Source organism: Hemiscyllium ocellatum (genome assembly GCF_020745735.1).
Source record: "Hemiscyllium ocellatum isolate sHemOce1 chromosome 27 unlocalized genomic scaffold, sHemOce1.pat.X.cur. SUPER_27_unloc_25, whole genome shotgun sequence".
In the NCBI taxonomy this organism is placed as follows: domain Eukaryota; kingdom Metazoa; phylum Chordata; class Chondrichthyes; order Orectolobiformes; family Hemiscylliidae; genus Hemiscyllium; species Hemiscyllium ocellatum.
Genome location: NW_026867493.1, coordinates 385151 through 407471, shown reverse-complemented (window position 1 = coordinate 407471; position 22321 = coordinate 385151). Strand labels below are relative to the sequence as shown.

At 47.0% G+C, this 22321-nt stretch overlaps 7 non-coding genes across 7 annotated transcripts; all 7 read left to right on the top strand.

Annotated features, from left to right (window-relative positions):
- Window positions 1-571: 571 nt before the first annotated feature.
- On the top strand, window positions 572-643 carry trnae-uuc (transfer RNA glutamic acid (anticodon UUC)). The gene has a single exon. It is a non-coding gene; the product is annotated as a tRNA-Glu (tRNA).
- A 1321-nt stretch (window positions 644-1964) lies between these two features.
- On the top strand, window positions 1965-2036 carry trnae-uuc (transfer RNA glutamic acid (anticodon UUC)). Its single transcript has one exon. It is a non-coding gene; the product is annotated as a tRNA-Glu (tRNA).
- A 625-nt stretch (window positions 2037-2661) lies between these two features.
- On the top strand, window positions 2662-2733 carry trnae-uuc (transfer RNA glutamic acid (anticodon UUC)). Its single transcript has one exon. It is a non-coding gene; the product is annotated as a tRNA-Glu (tRNA).
- Window positions 2734-3358: 625 nt separating this feature from the next.
- trnae-uuc (transfer RNA glutamic acid (anticodon UUC)) lies at window positions 3359-3429 on the top strand. Its single transcript has one exon. It is a non-coding gene; the product is annotated as a tRNA-Glu (tRNA).
- Window positions 3430-4054: 625 nt separating this feature from the next.
- On the top strand, window positions 4055-4126 carry trnae-uuc (transfer RNA glutamic acid (anticodon UUC)). The gene has a single exon. It is a non-coding gene; the product is annotated as a tRNA-Glu (tRNA).
- Window positions 4127-4750: 624 nt separating this feature from the next.
- trnae-uuc (transfer RNA glutamic acid (anticodon UUC)) lies at window positions 4751-4822 on the top strand. The gene has a single exon. It is a non-coding gene; the product is annotated as a tRNA-Glu (tRNA).
- Window positions 4823-20269: 15447 nt separating this feature from the next.
- On the top strand, window positions 20270-20341 carry trnae-cuc (transfer RNA glutamic acid (anticodon CUC)). The gene has a single exon. It is a non-coding gene; the product is annotated as a tRNA-Glu (tRNA).
- The last annotated feature ends 1980 nt before the right edge of the window (window positions 20342-22321 follow it).

The following is a 22321-nucleotide window of genomic DNA, read 5'->3' as shown; positions in this document are numbered from 1 at the left end:
GTTTATTGATCTTCGTCGTTCCTGTGTGCTGCAGTGTGAAATAGCATCCTGATGCAGATTTGCTTGCGTGCGTTGGGATGATCGCTTCTGCAGCTGCAAACGAGTGAACAATCTTCACTCTCTCGGCGGAGCAGATCAGGGCTGTTTGGCAGTGTCTGTTTGTAGACGCGGTTACCTTTGTTTAACAATTTAAATTTAATTTTTTTTATGTATCCATTGCTCCCGATGCGATCTCTGTAACATTGGGGAGACTGGAGAGTCAAGTCACATCTCTGGGACTCTCCTGCTCGCCTTTATTGGGAAAAAAAAAACCTACCCAGGTTAGCTTGCGCTACACCAGCTTCCGGGTCCGCTCCGCGCTTTTTTCCAATAAAGGCGCGCAGGTGAGTCCCGGAGATGTGACATGACTCTCCAGTCTCCCCAATGTTATAGACATCACATCTGGAGCAAGGGATACAAGAAAATTACATTGATGGATGTACCGGTGAAAGTCTTCTTTCTGCCGCAGCCCAGGTTCGATTCACGGGCAGCGAGGAAATTTTCAGCAGAGCTACCAAGCGGCGTCGATGTATCCCTGGTGGTCTAGTGGTTAGGATTTGGCGCTTTCACCGCCGCGGCCCGGGTTCGATTCCCGGTCAGGGAAGCAGTTTTCAGCGGGTCAGAGGGCCCTCTATTCGTCTTAAACGCACTGCACAGTTGTTTATTGATCTTCGTCGTTCCTGTGTGCTGCAGTGTGAAATAGCATCCTGATGCAGATTTGCTTGCGTGCGTTGGGATGATTGCTTCTGCAGCTGCAAACGAGTGAACAATCTTCACTCTCTCGGCGGAGCAGATCAGGGCTGTTTGGCAGTGTCTGTTTGTAGACGCGGTTACCTTTGTTTAACAATTTAAATTTAATTTTTTTTATGTATCCATTGCTCCCGATGCGATCTCTGTAACATTGGGGAGACTGGAGAGTCAAGTCACATCTCTGGGACTCTCCTGCTCGCCTTTATTGGGAAAAAAAAACCTACTCAGGTTAGCTTGCGCTACACCAGCTTCCGGGTCCGCTCCGCGCTTTTTTCCAATAAAGGCGCGCAGGTGAGTCCCGGAGATGTGACATGACTCTCCAGTCTCCCCAATGTTATAGACATCACATCTGGAGCAAGGGATACAAGAAAATTACATTGATGGATGTACCGGTGAAAGTCTTCTTTCTGCCGCAGCCCAGGTTCGATTCACGGGCAGCGAGGAAATTTTCAGCAGAGCTACCAAGCGGCGTCGATGTCTCCCTGGTGGTCTAGTGGTTAGGATTTGGCGCTTTCACCGCCGCGACCCGGGTTCGATTCCCGTCAGGGAAGCAGTTTTCAGCGGGTCAGAGGGCCCTCTATTCGTCTTAAACGCACTGCACAGTTGTTTATTGATCTTCGTCGTTCCTGTGTGCTGCAGTGTGAAATAGCATCCTGATGCAGATTTGCTTGCGTGCGTTGGGATGATTGCTTCTGCAGCTGCAAACGAGTGAACAATCTTCACTCTCTCGGCGGAGCAGATCAGGGCTGTTTGGCAGTGTCTGTTTGTAGACGCGGTTACCTTTGTTTAACAATTTAAATTTAATTTTTTTTATGTATCCATTGCTCCCGATGCGATCTCTGTAACATTGGGGAGACTGGAGAGTCAAGTCACATCTCTGGGACTCTCCTGCTCGCCTTTATTGGGAAAAAAAAACCTACCCAGGTTAGCTTGCGCTACACCAGCTTCCGGGTCCGCTCCGCGCTTTTTTCCAATAAAGGCGCGCAGGTGAGTCCCGGAGATGTGACATGACTCTCCAGTCTCCCCAATGTTATAGACATCACATCTGGAGCAAGGGATACAAGAAAATTACATTGATGGATGTACCGGTGAAAGTCTTCTTTCTGCCGCAGCCCAGGTTCGATTCACGGGCAGCGAGGAAATTTTCAGCAGAGCTGCCAAGCGGCGTCGATGTCTCCCTGGTGGTCTAGTGGTTAGGATTTGGCGCTTTCACCGCCGCGGCCCGGGTTCGATTCCCGGTCAGGGAAGCAGTTTTCAGCGGGTCAGAGGGCCCTCTTTTCGTCTTAAACGCACTGCACAGTTGTTTATTGATCTTCGTCGTTCCTGTGTGCTGCAGTGTGAAATAGCATCCTGATGCAGATTTGCTTGCGTGCGTTGGGATGATTGCTTCTGCAGCTGCAAACGAGTGAACAATCTTCACTCTCTCGGCGGAGCAGATCAGGGCTGTTTGGCAGTGTCTGTTTGTAGACGCGGTTACCTTTGTTTAATAATTTAAATTTAATTTTTTTTATGTATCCATTGCTCCCGATGCGATCTCTGTAACATTGGGGAGACTGGAGAGTCAAGTCACATCTCTGGGACTCTCCTGCTCGCCTTTATTGGGAAAAAAAAACCTACCCAGGTTAGCTTGCGCTACACCAGCTTCCGGGTCCGCTCCGCGCTTTTTTCCAATAAAGGCGCGCAGGTGAGTCCCGGAGATGTGACATGACTCTCCAGTCTCCCCAATGTTATAGACATCACATCTGGAGCAAGGGATACAAGAAAATTACATTGATGGATGTACCGGTGAAAGTCTTCTTTCTGCCGCAGCCCAGGTTCGATTCACGGGCAGCGAGGAAATTTTCAGCAGAGCTACCAAGCGGCGTCGATGTCTCCCTGGTGGTCTAGTGGTTAGGATTTGGCGCTTTCACCGCCGCGGCCCGGGTTCGATTCCCGGTCAGGGAAGCAGTTTTCAGCGGGTCAGAGGGCCCTCTATTCGTCTTAAACGCACTGCACAGTTGTTTATTGATCTTCGTCGTTCCTGTGTGCTGCAGTGTGAAATAGCATCCTGATGCAGATTTGCTTGCGTGCGTTGGGATGATTGCTTCTGCAGCTGCAAACGAGTGAACAATCTTCACTCTCTCGGCGGAGCAGATCAGGGCTGTTTGGCAGTGTCTGTTTGTAGACGCGGTTACCTTTGTTTAACAATTTAAATTTATTTTTTTTTATGTATCCATTGCTCCCGATGCGATCTCTGTAACATTGGGGAGACTGGAGAGTCAAGTCACATCTCTGGGACTCTCCTGCTCGCCTTTATTGGGAAAAAAAAAACCTACCCAGGTTAGCTTGCGCTACACCAGCTTCCGGGTCCGCTCCGCGCTTTTTCCAATAAAGGCGCGCAGGTGAGTCCCGGAGATGTGACATGACTCTCCAGTCTCTCCAATGTTATAGACATCACATCTGGAGCAAGGGATACAAGAAAATTACATTGATGGATGTACCGGTGAAAGTCTTCTTTCTGCCGCAGCCCAGGTTCGATTCACGGGCAGCGAGGAAATTTTCAGCAGAGCTACCAAGCGGCGTCGATGTCTCCCTGGTGGTCTAGTGGTTAGGATTTGGCGCTTTCACCGCCGCGGCCGGGTTCGATTCCCGGTCAGGGAAGCAGTTTTCAGCGGGTCAGAGGGCCCTCTATTCGTCTTAAACGCACTGCACAGTTGTTTATTGATCTTCGTCGTTCCTGTGTGCTGCAGTGTGAAATAGCATCCTGATGCAGATTTGCTTGCGTGCGTTGGGATGATTGCTTCTGCAGCTGCAAACGAGTGAACAATCTTCACTCTCTCGGCGGAGCAGATCAGGGCTGTTTGGCAGTGTCTGTTTGTAGACGCGGTTACCTTTGTTTAACAATTTAAATTTAATTTTTTTTATGTATCCATTGCTCCCGATGCGATCTCTGTAACATTGGGGAGACTGGAGAGTCAAGTCACATCTCTGGGACTCTCCTGCTCGCCTTTATTGGGAAAAAAAAACCTACCCAGGTTAGCTTGCGCTACACCAGCTTCCGGGTCCGCTCCGCGCTTTTTTCCAATAAAGGCGCGCAGGTGAGTCCCGGAGATGTGACATGACTCTCCAGTCTCCCCAATGTTATAGACATCACATCTGGAGCAAGGGATACAAGAAAATTACATTGATGGATGTACCGGTGAAAGTCTTCTTTCTGCCGCAGCCCAGGTTCGATTCACGGGCAGCGAGGAAATTTTCAGCAGAGCTACCAAGCGGCGTCGATGTCTCCCTGGTGGTCTAGTGGTTAGGATTTGGCGCTTTCACCGCCGCGGCCCGGGTTCGATTCCCGGTCAGGGAAGCAGTTTTCAGCGGGTCAGAGGGCCCTCTATTCGTCTTAAACGCACTGCACAGTTGTTTATTGATCTTCGTCGTTCCTGTGTGCTGCAGTGTGAAATAGCATCCTGATGCAGATTTGCTTGCGTGCGTTGGGATGATTGCTTCTGCAGCTGCAAACGAGTGAACAATCTTCACTCTCTCGGCGGAGCAGATCAGGGCTGTTTGGCAGTGTCTGTTTGTAGACGCGGTTACCTTTGTTTAACAATTTAACTTTAATTTTTTTTATGTATCCATTGCTCCCGATGCGATCTCTGTAACATTGGGAGACTGGAGAGTCAAGTCACATCTCTGGGACTCTCCTGCTCGCCTTTATTGGGAAAAAAAAACCTACCCAGGTTAGCTTGCGCTACACCAGCTTCCGGGTCCGCTCCGCGCTTTTTTCCAATAAAGGCGCGCAGGTGAGTCCCGGAGATGTGACATGACTCTCCAGTCTCCCCAATGTTATAGACATCACATCTGGAGCAAGGGATACAAGAAAATTACATTGATGGATGTACCGGTGAAAGTCTTCTTTCTGCCGCAGCCCAGGTTCGATTCACGGGCAGCGAGGAAATTTTCAGCAGAGCTACCAAGCGGCGTCGATGTCTCCCTGGTGGTCTAGTGGTTAGGATTTGGCGCTTTCACCGCCGCGGCCCGGGTTCGATTCCCGGTCAGGGAAGCAGTTTTCAGCGGGTCAGAGGGCCCTCTATTCGTCTTAAACGCACTGCACAGTTGTTTATTGATCTTCGTCGTTCCTGTGTGCTGCAGTGTGAAATAGCATCCTGATGCAGATTTGCTTGCGTGCGTTGGGATGATTGCTTCTGCAGCTGCAAACGAGTGAACAATCTTCACTCTCTCGGCGGAGCAGATCAGGGCTGTTTGGCAGTGTCTGTTTGTAGACGCGGTTACCTTTGTTTAACAATTTAAATTTAATTTTTTTTATGTATCCATTGCTCCCGATGCGATCTCTGTAACATTGGGGACACTGGAGAGTCAAGTCACATCTCTGGGACTCTCCTGCTCGCCTTTATTGGGAAAAAAAACCTACCCAGGTTAGCTTGCGCTACACCAGCTTCCGGGTCCGCTCCGTGCTTTTTTCCAATAAAGGCGCGCAGGAGAGTCCCGGAGATGTGACTTGACTCTCTAGTCTCCCCAATGTTCTCGAGATTACATCAGGAGCAATGGATACTAAAAAAATTAAATTGTAACTGTTAAACAAACGTAACCGCGTCTACAAACAGACACTGCCAAATAGCCCTGACCTGCTCCGCCGAGAGAGTGAGCATTGCTCACTCATTTGTAGCTGCAGAAGCAATCATCACAACATATGCGAACAAATCTGCATCAGGACGCTATTTCAACGAACTACTTCACACTGCAGCACCCAGGAACGACGAAGATCAATCAATAATCTACTGTACAGCGTATTTTAGATGAATGGGTAGCACGCAGACAACTGCTTCTTTGACCGGGAATCGAACCCGGGTCGCGGCGGTGGAAGTGCCAAATCCTAACCACTAGACCACCAGGGAGACATCGACCCCTTCTTGTAGCTCTGCTGAAAATTGCCTCGCTGCCCGGGGATTGAACCCGGGCTGCGGCAGGAAGAGGACTTTCACCGGTACATCCATCAATGTAATTTTTTTAGTATCCTTTGCTCCCGATGCGATCTCTATGACATTGAGGAGACTGGAGAGTCAAGTCACATCTCCGGGACTCGCTTGCGCGCCTTTCTTGGAAAAAAGCGCGGAGCGGACCCGGAAGCTGGTGTAGCGCAAGCTAACCTGGGTAGGTTTTCTTTCCTATAAAGGCGCGCAGGAGAGGAACCCCAGGCACTACATGGGTAGTGCCTCCCACCCGCCCTCCTCCTCTAACCTGATAGTAAGACCCGTTGTGGTAAGCAGGTAAGAGCTGCGTTTTGCTGGTTCTATTCTTTAGACCTAGCATTTTTCAAAAGTTACTTTTAGTGGGATGGTAGTGAAGGTAGTGTAATGTTCCTTTTGCGACATGTTTGAGGTGAGGGATGCCATGGTCTTCCCTGTTGATTACACTTGCAGGAAGAGCTCCTCCAAGACTGTGTTCGTGAACTGGAGCTGTAGTTGGAAGAACTTCGAATCATTCGGTAGGCAGAGGGGGTCATAGATCAGAACTTTAGGGAAGTAGTAATTTCAAAGATTGCAGACAGGTGGGTGACAGTGAGGGGAACTTGGAGAAAGCAGCCAGTGCTGCGACCCCCTGCGGTCGTTCCCCTCAAGAACAAGTACACCATTTTGGATACTTGTGTGTTGGAAGACTTACCAGGGGTAAGCAAAGGGGTTCAGGCCCCGGCACGGAGCCTGTTCCCTTTGCTCAGAAGGGAAGGTTGGAGAAGAGCAGAGCAATAATTATTGGGGACTCGATATTTTGTGGCACATATAGGCGGTTTTGTGGGGGCGAGAGAGACTCACGATTGGTATGTTGCCTCCCAGGTGCAAGGGTAAGTGACGTCTCTGATCGTGTTTTCCGAGTCCTTAAGGGGGTGGCGGAGCAGCCCGAAGTCATGGTCCACATTGGCACCAACGACATAGGTAGGAAGAAGGATGAGGATGTTAGGCAGGCTTTCAGGGAGCTAGGTTGGAAGCTCAGAGTTAGAACAAACAGAGTTGTTGTCTCTGGTTTGTTACCTGTGCCACGTGATGGTGAGTCGAGGAATAGTGAGAGAGAACAGTTAAATGCATGGCTACAGGGATGGTGCAGGAGGGGGGGATTCCGGTATCTGGATAACTGGGGTTCTTTCTGGGGAAGGTGGGACCTCTATAAACAGGATAGTCTACACCTGAACCTGAGGGGCACCAGTATCCTTGGGGGGACGTTTGCTAGGTATCTTTGGGGGAGGGGGTTTAAACTAACTCTGCAGGCGCATGGGAACCTAGACTGTAGATTTAGGGTGCAGGACCTTGAGTGTAGGGAGATTAGGAGCTTGGCATCAATCTTGAAGGAGGGTGCCTCTAAACAGCAATGTGACATTGAAGTATACTTCAATGCGAGAAGTATACGAAATAAGATAGGTGAACTTGCAGCGTGGGTTGGTACCTGGGATTTTGATGTTGTGGCTATTACTGCGACATGGGTAGAACAGGGACACGATTGGCTGTTGCAGGTTCCAGGGTTTAAATGCTTTAGTAGGGTCAGAGGTGGGGGTAAGAGAAGGGGAGGTGTGGCATTGCTTGTCAAGGATGGTATTACAGCGGTGGAAAGGACGATGGATGAACACTCGCCATCTGAGGTACGTTGGGCTGAAGTTAGAAATAGGAAAGGGGAGGACACCCTGTTTGGATTTTCTATAGGCCTCCTAATAGTCCTAGAGACGTAGAAGAAAGGATTGAGAGGGTGATTCAGGAGAAGAGGGAAAGTAATAGGGTGGTTGTTATGGGGGACTTTAACTTTCCAGATATTGACTGGGAAAGCCATAGCTCGAGTACGTTAGATGGGTCGGTGTTTATCTGTTGTGTGCAGGAGGGTTACCTGACACAATATGTTGACAGGCCAACAAGAGGTGAGGCCGTACTGGATTTGGTTCTGGGTAATGAATCAGGCCAGGTATTAGAATTGGAGGTAGGTGGGCACTTTGGGGACAGTAACCACAATTCGGTGATTTTTACTCTGGTGATGGAGAGGGATACGTGTGCACTGTAGGGCAAGAGTTATAGCTGGGGGCAGGGAAATTATGATGCGGTGAGGCATGACTTAGGACGTGTGGCTTGGAAAAGTAGGCTTCAATGGAAGGGTGCAATCGATATGTGGAGCTTGTTCAAGGAGCAACTATTGAGTGTCCTTGATAAGTATGTACCTGTCAGGCAGGGAGGAAAACGTCGTGTGAGGGAGCCGTGGTTTAATAATGAATTGGAATCCCTTGTTAAAGCGAAGAGGGCGGCCTATGTAAAGATGAGGCGTGAAGGTTCAATTGGGGCAATTGAGAGTTATAAAGTAGCCAGGGAGGATCTAAAGAGAGAGTTAAGAGCAGCAAGGAGGGGACATGAAAAGTCCTTGGTTGGTAGGATAAGGGACAACCCAAAGGCTTTCTATAGGTATGTCAGGAATAAAAGAATGACTCAGGTTGGAATAGGTCCAGTCAAGGATAGTAGTGGGAAGTTGCACATGGAGGCCGAAGAGATTGGGGAGACACTGAATGAATACTTTTCATCAGTATTCACTCAGGAACAGGCATTGTTGCCGATATGAATATTGAGTCACAATTAATTTTAATGGATGGCTTTGAGGTATGTAGGGAAGAGGTATTGGAAATTCTGGAAAGGGTGAAAATAGATAAGTCCCCTGGGCCTGATGGCATATATCCTAGCATTCTCTGGGAAGCAAGGGAGGAGATTGCAGACCCATTGGCCTTGATTTTTATAACCTCGTTGTCTACCGGAATAGTGCCAGAAGACTGGAGGATAGCAAAGGTGGTTCCCTTGTTCAAGAAGGGGAGTAGGGATAACACTAGTTCCTATAGCCGGTGAGTCTCACTTCTGTTGTGGGCAAAGTCTTAGAGAAAATTGTAAGGGATAGGATTTATGAACATCTGGATAGGAATAATGTGATCAAGGATAGTCAGCATGGTTTTGTGAAGGGCAGGTCTTGTCTCACAAACCTTATTGAATTCTTTGAGAAGGTGACTAAGGAGGTGGACGAGGGTAAAGCTGTAGATGTGGTGTATATGGAATTTAGTAAGGCGTTTGATAAGGTTCCCCATGGTTGGCTACTGCAAAAAATACGGAGGTATGGCATTGAGAGTGCGTTGGAGGTTTGTATTAGGAATTGGCTGGCTGGAAGAAGACAGAGTGTAATAGCTGATGGTAAAGGTTCATCTTGGAGTGCAGTTACTAGTGGTGTTCCGGAAGGATCTGTTTTGGGACCATTGCTGTTTGCCATTTTTATAAATGACCTGGAGGAGGGGCTAGAAGGTTGGGTGAGCAAGTTTGCGGATGATACGAATGTCAGTGGAGTTGTTGACAGTGAGGAAGGATGTGGCAGGTTACAATGAGATATAGTTAAGCTGCAGAGCTGGGCAGAAAGGTGGCAAATGGAGTTCAATTTTGGTTAAGAGTAACAAGAAGATGGATTACTGGGCTAATGGTTGGATACTTGGTAGTGTGGATGAGCAGAGGGATCTTGGTGGCCATGTACACAGATCTCTGAAAGTGCTGTGAAGAAGGCATATGGCGTACTAGCTTTTATTGGTAGAGAAATTGAGTTCCGGAGTCCTGAGGTCATGTTGCAGTTGTATAAGACACTGGTGCGGCCGCGTCTGGAGTATTGTGTGCAGTTTTGGTCGCCATACTATAGGAAGGGTGTGGAGGCACTGGAACGGGTGCAGAGGAGGTTTACCAGGATGTTACCTGGTATGGTAGGAAGATCGTATGAGGAAACGCTGAGGCACTTGGGGCTTTTTTCATTGGAGACAAGAAGGTTTAGGGGTGACTTGATAGAGGTGTACAAGATGATTAGGGGTTTAGATCGGGTTGGCAATGAGAACCTTTTTCCACCTAAGGAGTCAGCTATTACGAGGGGGCATAGCTTTAAATTAAGGGGTGGTAGGTATAGGACAGATGTTAGGGGTAGCTTCTTGACTCAGCGAGTCATGAGTTCATGGAATGCCCTGCCAGTAGCAGTGGTGGACTCTCCCTCTTTATGGGCATTTAAACGGTCATTGGATAGGCATATGGAGGATAGTAGGCTAGTGTAGGTTAGGTGGGCTTGGATCGGCGCAACATCGAGGGCCAAAGGGCCTGTACTGCGCTATAATTTTCTATGTTCTATGTTCTATTAAGCTGCATCAGGACATTATTTCAACGAGCCACGACACACTGCAGCACAGAGAAACTGTGAAGAGCAGAAGAAAAAGATGTATATAGTGTATTTAAGGAGAACAGGTACCTAATAAACCCAGTCCGCCGATTTCTCAAATATGCTTCCAAGTTGACTTCAAAAATTCGGTTTGTCCTTCCATTTTTTGCTATTTTATTTTGTGAGTTTTAAAAATTCCGCAATCCTCTGACTTGAGTATTGGAGTTGGTAAGTTACGTTGTGGCTGGACAGGGCACTGGAATATTGTGGAATACTTTTGGAATATTGTGTGCAATTCTGGTCTCCCTCCTATCAGAAGGATATTGTGAAATTTGAAAGGGTTCTGAAGCACCAATGAGTCCGCAGAGAGGAGAGGCCCTTCTGCTGCCGTGAGTGCGGGAAGGCCTTTAGTGATTCCTCTGCCATGCGGACGCAGCAATTGGTCCACACCCGGGACGGCTGTTCTCATGCCCTGAGTGCGAGATGGCTTTCAGCAGTTCTTCCCACCTGCCGAGACACCAGTGGGTCCACACCGAGGAGAGGCATTCTTCTGCCCCGAATGCAGGATGGGCTTTGCTCTTTCTTCTGACCTGCTGGCCCACTGGTGGGTCCACAGTGGGGAGAGGTTGCTCAGTTCCTCTAAGTGCAGGAAGGCCTTCATCAAACCTCAGACCTGCATTTGTTTGGACAGGACCACCGTGCGAAAACACATGCAGACACTGGGAGAATGTGCAAACTCCTCACTGGCTGGAATCAAACCTGGGTCCCTGGTGCTGTGAGGCTGCAGTGGTAACCACTGAGGCACTACATATTGCAACCTGAAGTAGGCAAGCAGGAGGTCGGGAGAATACAGCCAGCCAGGCAGCACCAAGATGTGGAGTAGTCAGCATTTTGGGTATTAACCCTTCTTCAGGACTGAAAAGTTGACTTCTCTATGAGAAACGATTTACGGAATGTTGCTGGGGGTTGAAGGGATTGAGCTACAGGGAGAGTCTGAATAGGCTGGGGCTATTTTCACTGGAGCATCGGAGGTAGAGGAGTGACCTAATAGAGGTTACAAATTCATGAGAGGGATGGACAGGGTAAAAGACAAGGTATTTTCCCTGGGATGGAGGACCCCAAAACTAGAGGGCATAGGTTTAGGGTGAGAGGCGAAATATATTAAAGGGACAACTTCTTCATGCAGAGGGTGGTACATACATGAAATGAGCTGCCAGGGTATATGGGTCAGGTGGGACTAGATTAATTTAGGATATCAGGTCAGCAAGGAAAAGTTGGACTGAAGGGTCTGTTTCCATGTTGTATGTGTCTCTGACTACTGGTCCTCATGTAAGTTTAAAAGAGAGTCCAAGTAACTTTGAATACTTCAATCTTGTTGAAATCACCTCCTCAAATGTTTCAAATGACTCCCTCCGAGCGATACTGTTTAAACATGCTGAGTTGAACAAAATATCCTATCAAGTTCAACACAAACCCAGAGTTGAAGATGTCAGAAGTCACACGATACCGAGGGGACCAAAACTGATCACAATATTCCAGGTGCAGCCTCATCAACATTCTGTATAACTACACTATATCTTGCCAACATCTATACTCAATTCCCTAACTGATGAAGGTTAGTGTGCCTAAACCTTTCTTCACTGCCTTGTGTAGCGATGTTATCAGAGATATAGGATCGACTTTAAACTGATCCACAATCCAGCGACTGGGAGCACTGAAGCAGAGTACTGCAGCATGAGTGTGCTGGGCACATAACCCAGAGGTCGATTGGTCAAAACCATATGATGCTATTGCTCAATGTCTCCAAAAGTTGCTTTCCTTTGCAAGGGTACTCTGTTCTGTATCTTGCCTTTGCATCTGCTTCCCAAAGCTTCTTCAGTAGAGGAGTGACAGTGGCAGCTGGAGCCCAGGAACTCACCAACCCCCTGGACCTGGAGGAATTCCGAGCTCCAAAGTGGGGGGTGCCCAACTGGAGGCTGGATTTGCTCAAGGCTTGTATCGATTAACTTATTTAAATGTAACCTACTGTATGGGGATTTGGTTCACCTTAAAACTGGAGGATCATGTCAGAATGTTTGTTTATATTTAGCAGTTGTAGTTGGTAAAATACACTCCCTGGAGGAACACATTCTATGATGCTGCATTTCTTGCCTTCTGCCCTTTCCCCATTTCTTATCTCCCATCTTGATTGTATTTTTTTTGGGTCAAATTTGATTTCATATTTATCCGACTTGGTATTCACTGTGTGCTATTAATTTGTTTGTTTGAATATTCTAAGTCAAAATTAATGGTGTAATTTCATTTCTGATGTCAGAGTTTGACATTGAATGTGCAGTTGTGAATACCAGTAAGTTGTGAAAATAAATCAATAACTTGTGATTTTACAGCAAAAAGAGCAGTTCACCGCTATCAATGGCATTGTCTCATTTGAAGGGGATGAGTTGAGCCTGACCAACAATTTCAAACAGTCACCCAATTTTATTAATATTTTCGTTATCTTCATTGAAGATAACAACTCTGGCATGCTAAAATTTACACAATTTGTTTATAAGATTTATTTATATATCCATTGCTCTGCCACATTGGGGAGACTGGATGCCAACTTGCAGAACATTTCAGGGAACAGCTCTAGGACTCCAAACCTAAACGATCCCACCGCCCTGTGGCTGAATATTTTAACTTTCCCTCCCATTCCGTCAAGGGCATGCAAGTCCTGTGCCGCATCCCCTCAAAGCTCTAGCTACCTGACGTTTGTAGGAAGAACACTTCATCTTCCGCCTTGGGACCCACCAACTACATGGGATCAATGTCAATTTCACCAGTTTCCATATTTCCCCCCACCCTCACTCCCACACCACGCGCCTTGTCCCAGATCCAACTTTCCAACTCGGCATTGGCCTCTTGAGCTGTCTTACATTTTCATCTTGCTTCCTACCTATTCGGTCCACTCTCCTGTCTTACCTCTCATGATAAATCAGCACCTCCAAGGACCTATTTCATTCACAGTTACCTCCCCTCCATCCCCATCCCCTTCCCAATTATCTCTCAGCCCCGTTGGACCAACCTTCATTCCTGATGAAGAACTTATGCTGCAAACCAAGACTGTGGTGAAGGAGCATCCTTAATAAGAAAGAGTTCCCAATTCAGATTTATTCCCCATTTGTTCCCCCGTTCTTCTAGAAATAAGAAATGTCTTTTTCTTCCACTAGAAAGTGGTCTTACACTTTGCGGTGTCTGAAGTGTTATACAACTCCACTTTTTTGCCTACCTTTTAAGAATCCTTTCAACCTGTTTTTCGGACAATGGTGTCGGTTACCAAAAGTAATCATTTCACTCCTCTTCAATGCCCCATTTCTCCTCCTAGGAACCACTTTGACATGTTGTCTGAGTGTACTTGGTTTTCAAAATGTAATTTGGCCATTGAAGTGAACAGGCTTAGTCTTTATTGATCGCTAGCTTTGTTTGCACTAACTGTAATTATCCACTAATTTGCTGTTTTTTTGTTCCACCAAAGCTGGAAAAAATTATCTGTATTTATTTTGCACTCAGGTGTGAAAAATCATCCCAAGAATCGTCATATTATTATAGTTGATTGAAGCTATAACAGGAGGCATTCTGTGGCAGTTTGAGACTAAAATCTTGGCTGGAAAGAATGTAAATTGATGATGAAAGTCAAAAAACAGAATCTCTGGCCACAATCTATCAGTCTTGCTTGATTAATTAGTGGCTCTTCAAAAGCACTTCCAAGCCATCACCTCAACCACCAAGAGCAGGTAAGTGTGAACACAGCATTCCAACTGTGAAATATATCGCATTGCTTCTTTGTTATTGATCAAAAACCTGGAACTCGCTCCTGAACATTATTGCAGACCACATCATAATGTGAAGCAATTTAAGAGGCAGCTCAGCGCCACTTTTTCAAGGACAGTTTGGGAAGGGTTGTTGGCAGAGCCAATGATATTCACATCTCATGAAATAATAAGCAAAGAGGCATGGATAGAGGATTGGCTAACCAATGATACAATTGGGATAAGGGGCATGTTCAGGATAGCAAATTGTAACCAGTAGTGTGCCACAGAGATTAGTGCTGGGGCCAAAATTATTTACAATATGTATTATTTACAATTATTTACTTGGATAAGTAAAGTGAATGCACTATTGTCAAGATTGCAAAAAAGATGGTTGATGGGAAGGCAGGTGGTGAGAAGACATGAAACATCTGCAGAGGTTTATAGACAGGTTAAGCAAATGGCAAATGGAATAGAATTTGGGGAAATGAGGTTGTGCACTTTGCCAGGAGGAACAGTGCTGAATGTGAAATGGAGAAATCTGTTGAATAGAGGGATTTGGAAGCCCATACCCATGCATCTCTTCCTCCAAGTTCAGTGAAAAATAGGGAAGGCAAATGGGAGGTTTACCTTTAAATACAGTGTAAAGGTCGGGAGGTTATAGTGAATCTATGTCAGGCACCAGTCAGGCCACAACTGAACACTGGGTGGGTCCTTTACCCAAGGAAAGATATACTGGCTTTGGAGGCAGTCCAGAGAAGGTTGACTAGGATGAAAAGAATATCATATGAAGAGAAGTGAATAGGTTGGGCCTATACTTATTAGAAGTGAGAAGATTTAGAGGTAACCTTATTTTCACATAAACGATTCTGAGGAGACTTGACAGGCTTGATGTGGAAAAGTTTACCTTTGTGGGTGAATATAGCACCAGAGGGAATAACCTGCAAATGAGAGATTGCATGTTGAAGACAGATAGGAATTTTTACTGAGGGCAGTAAATCTGTGGAACATGTTACTCCAGAGGGTTGTTGAGCTTGGGTCGTTAAGTACATTCAAGGCTGTCAGTATTTGTTTAACTAGTGAGGAAATTGAGGATTATGTGGAAATAGCAGGAAGTGGAGTTGATGTTTACCAGAGCAAACGTGATCTGAATAAATGGCAGAATTGATTCAATGAGCTGAATTAAATAGTTAAGAATAAAGGAGAAAAGGATACAACTGGCAACTACAGGCCAGTCAGTGTTGGAAATTAGAGATTGGACGGAGTTGGTGGCATTTTGGCATTGTTACTGGATTTAACATCTGGAGATTCAAATTGATGCTGCTATGTCCCCGATACACTTTGGAATCAATTAATATATCTGGAATATAACGCTTATCGCTGCTTTGGTGATCTTAGCAATTGATATAAGGACCTATCTTGTTAAGGAAGGAAATCTTTAGTCCTTACCCAGTTTGGCGATTGTGTCAATCTTGATCCACGGTAATGTGATTAACTCGTAACTGCCTCTGAAATGGCCCTTGGTATTTCTGGGAGATAACGTGCCACATCCCATGAATGAATAAAGGAAAATATTCAGCAGAAAATTGTCACTGAAGTGAAGATTGTGATCTAGTGGTAATGGTTGAGTAACCCAGAGATCTAGGTCTTCTGACAACAAAAATTCAAATCCCATCATGGCAGCTCGTGGAATTTATGTTCAACTAATAAAAAGATCTGGAAGTGAGAGTTTGTCTCAGTACTGGCCACCAGGAAACCATTATTGATGAAAACAATGAACGGCAGATGTTGGACATCGGAAACAACAGGCACATTGCTGGGGCATTGCAGCAGGTCTGTCAGCATCTGTGGAGAGAAAACAGTTATTGTTTTGAATCCAGCCAGTTTTGAAGGGCCATTGGACACAAAACATTAACACTAATCTCTTTGTAGATGTTGCCAGAACTGTGCTGTTTCACCAACCATTATTGATCGATGTGAAATTATTCCTTTATGGAGGAAAATCTACTATTCTTTAACACTGTGCGTGCACCAGGGACCATGTGATTCCAGACCTACTACAGTGTGGGGTTGACCCTCAGCTGCCTTCTCGCATGTAATCAATTACTCGGTCCAAGTGACATCAGGGACGGTGAGAAAATGTTGCACATGTTTGCAACAATCACATGCCGCAATTTCTTTGTACAAGAAAAGCACCAGTTAACGAAGGACAGCCAAGACAAATTGCTATGGGAAGGTCATACCCAACTGGTTTCATTTCCTTGTAGTAATACCAGAATTGTAAGTATTTTTAAAAGTCGTGTTCAGAGGTTACAAAGCTGTAGGAATACTGAAAGGGTTCAGAAAAGATTTACAAGGACGCTGCCGGGGTTGGAGAGTTTGAGGGCAAGGAAAAGGCTGGACAGACACGAGCTATTTTCCCTGGAGCTTTGGAGGCTGAGGGATGACTTTATAGAACTTCATAAAATCATGAGGAGCATGGATAGGGTAAATATGAAAGGTCCTTTACCTGGGGTGGGGGGAGTCAAAAACTAGAGTGCATAGGTCTAACTGAACATGTGGCTGCAAGGATGGTGTAGGAGGGAGGGTTTCAGGTTCTTGGATAATTGGGGCTCATTTTCGAGTTTTTTTTATAGGCTTCCGCAGAGTTCCAGGGAGGTGGAAGGGAGGATAAGCAAAATTATTCTGGGTAGAAGTGAATGGAACAGGGTGGCCATTATGGGGGATTTTAACTTTCCCAACTTTGACTGGAAATGCTATAACTCTAGTACGTTGAACGGGTCTGTTTTTGTCCAATGTGTACAGGAGGGTTTCCTGACACAGTATGTCGAAGGACCGACAAGAGGCCACATTGGGTCTGGTGCTTGGTAATGAACCAGGCCAGGTGTTTGATATAGTGGTAGGTGAGCAATTTGTAGAGAGTGACCATAATTCAGTTACGTTTACTTTAGCGATGAAAAGGTTTATGTACATGCCACAGGTCAAGAGTTGTCGGTGGGGCAAGGGCAATTATAATGCGATTAGGCAGGAATTAGGATGCATAGAATGGAGTAGCAAAATGCAGGGCGTGCAGACAATGGGAATGTGGAGCTGGTTTAAGGAACAGATATTGCATGTCCTTGATAGGTATGTCCCTGTCAGGCAGGGAGTCAGTGATATGGTAAGGGAACCGTGGTTTACAACAGAAATTGCATCTCTTCTTACAAAGAAGAAGGAGGCTTTTGTGTTGATGAGGCAAGATGGTTCAGATGAGGCGATGGAGAGTTACAGATCAGCTCGGAAGGATTTAAAGAGACAAATTCTGGATTAGTGGTGCTGGAAAAGCACAACAGTTCAGGCAGCATCTGAGGAGCAGTAAAATCGACGTTTTGGCACCTGGATACACCGTGCTGGCCTATTACCTACCCTCGATCTCTTCATTTCCAACTGCCACCAGGACATTAACCACCTCAACCTGTCTACTCCCTCCCCACTCCAACCTTTCATCCTCACAACGCACAGCCCTCCACTCCCCCTGCTCCAATCCCAACCTCACCATCAAACCAGCAGATAAAGGGGGTGCAGTGGTAGTCTGGTGCACTGACCTCTACACCGCTGAAGACAGAGGCCAACTCGAGGACACCTCCTCCTACTGCCCCCTAGACTATGACCCCACCCCCCATCACCAAACCATCATCGGCCAGACCATACAGAACCTCATCACCTCAGGAGATCTCCCACCCACAGCTTCCAACCTCATAGCCCAGGAACCCTGCACTGCCCAGTTCTACCTCCTTTCCAAGATCCACAAGCCTGACCAGCCTGGCTGCCCCATTGTCTCAGCATGCTCCTGCCCCACTGAACTCATCTATACCTACTTCGACACTGTCCTATCCCCCCAGCCCAGGAACACTCCACATATGTTCGAGTCACCACCCATACCCTCCACTTCCTCCAAGACTTCAGTTTCCCCGGCCCCCAACGCCTCATGTTCACCATGGGTATCCAGTCCATCGATACCTCCATCCCCCATGACCAGGGCCTCCAAGCCCTCCGTTTCTTCCTATCCCGACGTCCCCAACAGTACCCTTCCACCGACACTCTCATTCATTTGGCTGAACTGGTCCTCACACTTACCAATTTCTCCTTCGAATCCTCCCACTTCCTCCAGACCAAAGGGGTAGCCATGGGTACCCGTATGGGCCCCAGCTATGCCTGTCTCTTTGTTGGCTAGGTAGAACAGTCCATCTTCCGGAATTATACCGGCACCACTCCCCATGTCTTCCTCCGCTTCATTGATGACTGCATTGGCGCCACCTCGTGCTCTTGCGAGGAGATTGAGCAATTCATCAACTTTACCAACACGTTCCACTCTCTTAAATTTACCTGGACCACCTCTGACACCTCCCTCCCCTTCCTGGACCTCTCCATCTCCATTAATGTCGACTGACTTGACACCGACATTTTTTACAAACCCACCGACTCCCATAGCTACCTGGATTACACCACTTCCCACCTTACCTCCTGCAAAAATGCCATCTCGTATTCCCAATTCCTCCACCTCCACCGTATCTGCTTCCAGGAGGACCAGCTCCAACACAGAACACACCAGATGGCCTCCTTCTTTCAAGACCGCAATTTCCCTCCCAACGTGGTTAAAGATGCCCTCCAACGTGTCTGGTCCACATCCCGCACCTCCGCTCTCAGACCCCACCCCTCCAACGGAACAAGGATAGAACCCCCCCATGTGCACATCTTCCACCCTACCAAGCTTCACATAAACCAAGTTACTCGACGACATTTCCGCCACCTCCAAACGGACCCCACCACCAGAGATATATTTCCCTCCCCACCCCTTTCCGCCTTCCGCAAAGACCATTCCCTTCGTGACTACCTGGTCATGGTTACGCCGCTCAATAATCCACTCTCCTGTACTGGCATCTTCCCCTGCCACGGCAGGAATTGCAAACCCGGGGCCCACACCTCCTCCCTCTCCTCCATCCAAGGCCCTAGAGGAGCCTTCCACATTCATCAAAGTTTTACCTGCACATCCACCAATATCATTTATTGTATCTGTTGCTCCCGATGCGGGCCCCTGTACATTGGGGAGACTGGACGCCTCCTGGCAAAGCGCTTGAAGGAGCATCACTGGGACACCCGCACCAGTCAACCACACCGCCCTGTGACCCAGCATTTCAACTCTCCCTCACACTCTGCCGAGGACATGGAGGTCCTGGGCCTCCTTCACCGTCGCTCCCTCACCCACCCAACGCCTGGAGGAAGAACGCCTCAACTTCCGCCTTGGAACACTTCAACCCTAGGGCATCAATTTGGACTTCAACAGTTTCCTCATTTCCCCTTCCCCCATCTCACCCCAGGTCCAAACTTCCATGACGTGTCCTACCTGCCTATCTTCCGTTTCACCTCTCTACTCCTTCGTCCTCCCTGACATATCATCTTCATCCCACCCTCATCCACCCTCTGTACTCCTTCATCCCCACCCCCACTCACCTATGGGGGTGCTCTATGCTCCTTTTTCCTCACCCCCACCCTCCTCTCATTTAGCTCGTATTCCTTCAGGCACTCTGCCTGTATTCCTGATGAAAGGCTTTTGCCCGAAACGTCCCGAGCCCTTACCTCTGATACAGGACACTGACTTCAGTATGTGTCATTACTGAGAGTGCTGATGTTCCCTTGTGTAATATCAACAACTTATCAGCTTCTGACACCGCTTGCTCCTTTGTTGCCTCTAAACACAATATGCCAATGTGTTCAGGGGAGGCGATGGCCGACTTTATTGTCAGCAGACTATTCACATAGGTAATGTTCTGGGGACCTGGGTTCAAAACCTGCCACGGCAGATGCTGGAATCTGAATTCAATATAAATCTGGTATTAAGAGTCTAATGATGAAACCGTTGTGGTTTGTTGTAAAAGCTTATCTGGTTTCCTGCTGTCCGAACCTGGTCTGATCTACTTATGATTTCAGATCCACTGTCAGCTGGTTGAATCTTCACTGCCCTTTCAGTCGATTCTTAAAGCTCATCTTTTTTAACTATGATATTGCCAGAATGATGTATAGACGGCATAGGCTGGGACTTTCTTTCACTGGAGTGTAGAAGGTTGAGGGTGGAGATTATGGAGGTTTATGAAGTCATGAGGGACAAAGATAAGGTGAATAACCAGTGTCTTTTCCTTAAGGGAAGGGAAGTTCAAAACTTGGGAGTATATTTCTAAGATGAGAGGGAGAAGATTTAAAAAGGACTACCCATGTAGTGCCTGGGGTCCCTCTCCTGCGCGCCTTTACAGGGAAAAAAATCCTACCCAGGTAAGCTTGCGCTACACCAGCTTCTGGGTCCGCTCCGCGCTTTTTTCCCTATAAAGGCGCGCAGGAGAGTCGCGGAGATGTGACTTGACTCTCTAGTCTCCCCAATGTTCTCGAGATCGGTGGAAGTCTTCTTACTGCCGTAGCCCGGGTACGATTCCCGGGCAGAGAGGAAATTTTCAGCAGAGCTACAGGAATGAATCTACGTCTCCCTGGTGGTCTAGTGGTTAGGATTTGGCGCTCTCACCCCCGCGACCCGGGTTCGATTCCCGATCAGGGAAGCAATTTTCAGCGGGTCGACGGGCTATCCAATCGTCTTAAATGCGCTGTACGGTTGTTTATTGATCTTCGTCGTTCTTGGGTGCTGCAGAGTGAAGCAGCTCGTTGAAATAGCATCCTGATGCGGATTTGTTGGGATGATTGTTTCTGCAGCTATAAACGAGTGAACAATCCTCACTCTCTCGGCGGAGCAGGACAGGGCTGTTTGGCAGTGCCTGTTTGTAGACGCGGTTACGTTTGTTTAACAGTTTAAATTTAATTTTTTGTATCTATTGCTCCCGATGCGATCTCTATAACATTCTCAAGATAGCTTTTAACAATAGGTGTCATCTCAATCAGATAATGCATTGAAGGTGTTAAGCTAAAGTCTGTCTGTGTCGCAATGTTAGGTCAGACGGATTCTATTTCTATCGTGGTATTACAGAATCTTACATGTATGTGTTTTTGTGCAAAATAAAATGCGATTCTGCAAGTACAAATTCAACCCACAAACTTGTGTGTGTGTGTGCGCACAGGAGAAACCGAGTGATTATATGTGTGTGAGAGAGTATAATGCAGTTTAAGTCTGTGAGAGGGTGTATGTGAGAGAGAGAGAGAGCATTTGAGAGAGTGCATGTGTATGAGAGAGTCTGTGTGATTGTGTTGGCTTGAAGGTGTGTGTGTGTGAGAGTGAGTGAGTGAGAGACAGAATGTATAGTGTAGTGGGGTCACCTGTAGTGTGACATGAACCCAACGTCCTGGTTGAGGCCATCTCCATGGGTATTGAACTTGGCTATCACACTTTCCTTTTTTGCCTATCCTGAAGTCTACCTTGAAGGATGGTCACCCGAAGATCCAAGGCTGAATGTCCTGGACTCCTGTAATGTTCCCCGACTGGGAGGGAACACGCCTGGCTGGTGATTGTTGTGCAGTGTCCATTCATCTGTTGCTGTAGCCTCTGCTTGGTCTCATCAATATACCAAGACTCAGGGCATCGTTGCCTGCAGCATATGAGATAAACAATGCTGGCTAAGTCACATGAGTACCTGCTACACTCATGGTGGGTGGTGTCCCCATGTGTAATGGTGGTAATCGTGTCAACACTCTGATACGTCTTTCATCATCTGCCGTGACAGTGTTGTATCGTGTTGTCCTGAAGGCCAGGTGGTTTTCTGCGAAGAACTATTTGTTTAAAGTTTGGTGGTTGTTTGAATGCGAGAAATGGAGGCGTGGGGAAGGTCTGGGCGAGCTGCTCATCCTCATCAATAATATGTTGCAGGCTGCGAAGAACGTGGCGTAGTGTTTCGGCTCCTGAGAAGTACTGGACAACAAAGGGTACCATTTTGGTTGCAGCTCGTGTCTGTCTCCTAAAATAAGTCATTACAGTTTCTTGCTGTGACACATTGGAACTGGCAGTTGATGAGTTGAACATTGCACCCCGTTCTTATGAGAGCATGCTTGTGTACTTCCAAGTGTCTGTCACGTTCCTCCTCACCTGAACAGGGCTTGTCCAGAGGGGATGGCTGTTTTAATATGTTTCACTAGAGAAGTGTAGCACTGTCAGGTTATCCATGGTTTTGCGGTATAGAGAAGTGCTGAGACATCCATTCTTGATAGAGCTGCATGTGTTCAAAAATGAGACAGATACTAAATAGTGTGGCGAGTGTGATGGTGGGATGAAACTTGTTAATATCACAGTATCGTTGTTTCAGTGACTCCTCACCATGGGTCCAGAGGAAGAAATGTCATCAATATATCTGCTGTATAGTGTTGATTGGAGGTCCTGTGCAGAAAAGAAGCCTTGTTCGAACCTGTGCATGAAAGCGTTGGCATACTGGAGTGCAAATTTGGTCCCCATGGCTGTTCCATGTGTCTGGATAAAGAATTGGTTGTTAAAGGTGAAAATGTTGTGGTTGAGAATGAAGCGGATGAGTTGTAGGACAGTGCTCAGAGATTGGCAGTTGTTGGTATTGAGTACTGAGGCTGTTACCAAGATGCCATCA